Raw genomic sequence first — 6,000 nt, 5'->3', positions numbered from 1 at the left:
GATATACGTTTTCTCGTGGAACGTCTTATTTTCTAGAAGAGTTGTTTGAATATCACAATATATATGTAAATATATTGTATGTGTTTTCAAAAGAAAAGGTTTTTAAAGCCTTAAATGTCGGCTCTTATTTACCTAGCTGAATATTAACATTAACAATCACGAGTGTATTTCTTTTCAATTTAATTAAAATTATACATATACGTATATGTTTTCTCAAATGACAGAAAGATATTATTCTCGCCTCCTAGACTATAACTGTAGGTGTTGCCAAGAGATGTAGATAATTTATCTTGGGTGAGATACAAAAAGAGCGCGAATGTATTTCCTTTGCCTCATTAATAGAAGAGGTCCCAGTTGGCAATATTTGCAGGAATGTTTATGATAAATAACATTTCTGAAAAGAATATTTCTGTAAAGGTAAAGAGTAATAGGTAGGTGTTTTAAAAACAGCTTATAAATATTACAGGCTTTCGCTCTTATAAATAAAAAATCAAATCATACTTTATGCTTATGTATGTTTTGTAACGTTATGTCAATGTATTAATATTAGAAATAAAAGATTCTAACAAGGGAAGACTCGGAGACGTTAGTCGAGGGTCATAAACACACGAGTTGTGAATCGTAGGTACTTTCTTTTGAGCGATATACAGAGGTTATATAGGTACCTACGTCATCTGCCTACGACGATAATAAAAAAATACAATTTCTAATAGGTACATAATGACAACAACATCCATCAAATATTCACAAAAAAATTTCTAAAAACACATTTTCTAAAAATATAATAATTTTTTCTGCCAGTTTGCATTATAAATACTTATTTTAGAAAAATAATTGGATTCGCCCCGTGGCTTCGGTTTGAGGCATTCATGGGCCGAAGCCAACATTAAAGAGGCCTTTTTGTGACATATCTACGTTATTCAATAATATACAATAAAAAATATAAAACCGGTACAACCACGATTCTGCAATCCATTCGTGACATAGCACCCCAATTTTTGAAAATATCCGAGCTGACTAAGGCAGCAAAGGTGCAAAATTTATGGTGCCGAGAACATCTGCAACTTAACTCACGTTTAAACCAATTTAAAAAGCAATTTGTACGGATGAGCTTCAGGAAGTAACCTCCGAAAATGTTAGGTTGATGCCGTAGACGAATTTAACTTTGAAACCGTTTTTCTTCATACGGACTTTGGCAATGCAAAATTTATGAAGAAAGACTCAGCTGAATTATTGCAATAATTATATTGAATAACATTATTGCAATTATTATTACGTCATCATGTTCAGTTCGATAACATAAAATTATGTAGAACATAATTTTATCTTATCGACTTAATTTTAATTTGAATTTTCTTGTTTTTCCGAGGCAATCGCCAGCATGTAAAATTATTTTTTTATAAGCCTATGTTGGTGGTAAAATTTTTGACAATGTGGATTCGTTTACGTTCTCGCAAATATTCATACCAGAACCACAGATACAAAAAGGCAGTTTCTCCAGTTAAGTTTAAGTAAAATAGACTAATATATAATAATATATACATACAGCTTCGCTCGAGTAAAAACTTAATAAATTATACCCCTCAGGAATCATCTATCTATTGGTGAAAACTGTCATAAACATTAAAATCCTTGCAGTCGTTTTTAAGTTTATCGCGAACAGACAGATTTGTTCTTGACCCCTCAGATTATAATTCTCCTGTCTCTCTGTCTCTGGAGGATGAAGGAACAACCGAATAAAACCTGATTTATTTAAAATGAGGACAAACCACACATATTGAGCTAGCCCCAAAGTAAGTTCGAGACTTGTGTTATGGGATACTAACTCAACGATACTATATTTTATAACAAATACATATATAGATAAACATCTAAGACCCGGGCCAATCAGAAAAAGATCGTTTTCCATCATTACCCGACCGGGGATCGAACCCGGGACCTCTCGGTTTAGTGGCAAGAACTTTACCACTGCGCCACCGAGGTCGTCAAAGATTCTAATTAGCAGCAGTCTCATAGTCTAGGAGCTGACGACTTAGTGGTGAACTCAATTTGACTAAGACAAACTAGTGCGGTTTTAGATGAGGTTTACTTGTAGCATAGTATATCCTTATTAAAATATAGATTATTTGGATGATCGACATTATCGTGACGTCTTTATTGCAACCTAATGCATAAGTATGAAGTTACTTAGGCATTAGGTACCATAACCTATCACGATTCAGCAGATTTTCTATTTGTGCGACTGTAACACATAGCAGATGTCAAAAAAATTACTAGACCTACTTAATTGTAATATTTTGTTTTCATCATTAATTTCAAAATCAAACAAACAAATATTTTAATTCGGAGATACGGGATAGGAGGCTGTTTCCAGATTATATATCATGCAACACTACAAATACTCGTATAAGAAGCTTATTTTTATCTTTATAGTACACAAAAATCTACCTACATATTTACTATATACATACTATATACATATTACATATATCATTATAACACAAGAATGATACAACTAACACAATCGGCGATAGTTCACACTGAATATTTTAAAATGCTATCGGCAAAATCCTGCTCATATTATAAATGCGAAAGTTTGTGAGGATGTATGTATGTTTGTTACTCTTTCAAATAAAACCTACTGGACCGATTGTTATGAAATTTGATACATAGGTAGAATAATAACCTGGAATAACACATAGGGTACATCTTATCCCGAATTTCACAAGGGAGTGAAGCTTGGGGCGCATACGATAAAGATATAGTTCTGTAGACGTATCTACAGTTCAGGCAAAGTTTCCAGGCCAAGCTAATGACGTGCTCAAATTTATGCCCTCATTACTGTTGTATGTAGAAAGTTCTCGAATTTCCTGCGATACAGCACGTTAAAACTGGTTAGGGTTTATAAATAGTTCGTGAAATTTAATCCCGGATCTGCAGATCCCGGACTCGCTTCATAGATAACTTCTTAGAAATTATTGTCATGTAAAATGTGCGCAAGAGGTATTGTAGTGAAAATTAATAACTAACCTAGTACGATTTTTTTATATTTTCTTAATTGAACAATAGACGGTTATATTATTCAAAAAATATTATATACTCAGCAGCAAATCGAATTTCGTAGGAACATAATACGTGTTATTCAACACTTCGCTTTATCTTGCTTTACAACCACATAAGCCTGGCAAGTTTATTGACTCGAGATAATTCAATGGATAATTGGGATACTTCCTCTCTCGGGGCTATGACGCCTCGAAGCCGTAAAAAACAAACTTTAAAATAATGAAGATTGCTTGAAGATTTGGCTTTGATTTTACAAGTCTACCAGTCTGATGCGAGAGTGCTATTGTTTCCAATCAGCCACCAAAGTAATGTAAAGCTTAATCGTCTCGTACGACATCCATCACACCCACAACCCATCTCGTCACGTTATGGCCTCATAAATCTACCTCATACACAAAATTCCTTCACACATTCTCTTCATTTCTCAAAATAATGATGATGACTGAGCTAAATTGAAAATATGCTTGGCGAAACGCAAACCCGACAGGGCGGGTTAAATTAATTAGCGTGCAAGCAAAGCAAGGCTACATGACTAGCTAGATTTGAGACGTAGAGAAACTTGGCGAAGGCACACTCAGGGGTTTGGGATACGAGCATGACTTACAGACAACCTTGATCACATCACACTATATATATTCAGTAATAGGTTTTTTGAAGTCTTAACTTGCATCTTATTTTGAAACTACTTATAGACGGGTTTTTAATTTTTACAGCCAAAATTTAATTATATCCAATAAGAGAACTTTTACAGAGACTGTTTAGTTCCAAGAAGTTTTTAGGTTATGTAGTTTGAAGTATGAAGAAAGACAAATGCATGTGAGAAATACATGTGGGCGGAGCCGCGGGCGAAAGCTTGGCTATAAACCCTTAAAAATGTGTTGTCGCCATTACGTTAAGCTGTTTACACTGCAAACAGGAATGAGCCCGCGGCTTCCTGATTAAGCTACTTTGGGAAGTCTGTAGACCAAATATTGTAGTTGGGAATTTGCAGGTTTGTTTTATTTTCACAAGATTTTCATCAAAGTTGTAGCTTCTTGTCTGATTGGTCGAAACTTTATCATGAATTTAAATTTATAATTAAACCGTCAAGATGATGGGGTGGAATTTCTCTTTACGAAGTGGTATGGCTTTGGAACTCAGAGGCTGGTATAAGGTCGAATAGCTCCCGAGAACACTCTCAATTATAGATGCTGTAGAGGAAGCGAGAGGGACGACACATCTCTAAGTAAAGCTAGAGAGTCTAAATGGTCACAAACTCTGGATTTGTTGCTAAGCCGAGCAGTTTTACGCTTTTTGCAGTAAAGGATCACTCTGCGGCCGTTATCCTACTAATATATTATAGATTCGAACGTTTGTAGTATGTTTGTTACTAAGTATTTCACGGAAAATCTACTGGACCGATTGTTATGAAATTTGGTACCTACACGTGTAGAATATAATCTGAAATAACACATAGGGTACTTTTTATCCAGAAATTCCCACGGGAGTGAAGCCCCGGGCGCAGCTTCTATTCTAAAAATACGTATACAATTTCAAGAGACTGTCATAGTTTGGGCAAATGTAAACCGTAAATATGGAAGGAGTATATTAGGAATGACATGAATGAAGGTCTTAAACGAAAATGGTGGTATAACAGGAAACATACAGTTGTGTAAGGAAAATACATACGAGTATGCGCCAAACCCATTGAAATAGGATTTGGTAAGAAGCAAAAAGATACCATTTTATTTTAAAGTAAGTACTTATTTCTATATTTTCTAATCTCATTTACATTAGTCACAGCCGGGATCTACCTGGGGATACAGACTTTAAAACTCCGCAGCTAACATTATAAAAATCGTTTTCAATTTAGCAAACCTCTAGCGAAATGCCCGAGCTTAGATTCCAATTTCGACTGATTTGAATTGCTCAGCTCGCTTCGAGGTGAAGGCTTCGGGCTTCACAATACTTTGTGTATTTGAAATTAGAAGAGGATTTTGCCCAGCAATGGGACATAAATAAATAAAGAAAAGTAGTATTAGTAAAGGTATTAAATTACATAATGCGTAACGTAGGCAGTAAAATTGATGTTCAAATATTTTTTACGCACATAAGCACATCTCCTCATAAAATATAAGCTGTGTAATTGTATAAAATTAAAATTGATTTTGAGAAAAACAAAATATTGCGATATTTTAAAAACCCTTCAGATTATAACTAACCTGACAACAATGCCTGTAGCTATTAGCTGTCCATTGACAAATTGACAGCTAATAGCTATATGGCAAATTATTATTAGTGTCAGTCCATTTTCCAAAGAGCGTTAACGTCAGGCAGGTGACCGGTCTTAAAAACACAGCTGAAGCGGGCTGACCTCAGGCTTTGTGGCCTCACAGCCTCGAATATATCCGAAAACATGCGAGGCTGATTAGTATTGTCTCTGTAATTACTTTAAATCGATAAAAAAATTGTATCGAAGTTTCTAAAGTAACTTATATATCTTTGGGACACACGGTAAGAGTGCGCCGGAATAATCCTTCCTATCGAGGGGAAATAACAGTTAAATTTTCAATATCCTTTTTTCGAAAACTTACAATATAATAATCCCACGCTAATAATCCCACGCTAAGTGGTTTCTAGATCAATTATTCTGAAAATAATAAAACAAAGCGTGGGCAGATGGTGGCAAGGTAGGTAGCTTATTTTCTTATCTTACTTAGCGCCAGCTCATTATAATTCGCGCACAGAAAATTGTTTGCTATTATAATTTGTGCAGGCGTTATCGGAAATCCACCGAAAAAAATTAGGTGATTAACTCGTATATACGTCAGTAATAATTTAGATACTAAATACACATTTATCCTGAAAACACATAAGTACTTCCTTTGTCTTGGGCAGTCGCGTGCAAAAAATATGGCCAATTTCCCAACCTCTCACTTTAAATGCCCTAGAAAGTTG

Source organism: Plodia interpunctella, chromosome 9, assembly GCF_027563975.2.
Source record: "Plodia interpunctella isolate USDA-ARS_2022_Savannah chromosome 9, ilPloInte3.2, whole genome shotgun sequence".
Taxonomy (NCBI): domain Eukaryota; kingdom Metazoa; phylum Arthropoda; class Insecta; order Lepidoptera; family Pyralidae; genus Plodia; species Plodia interpunctella.
The sequence above is the reverse complement of the archived record's forward strand: the minus strand, read 5'-3'. Positions refer to the sequence as shown.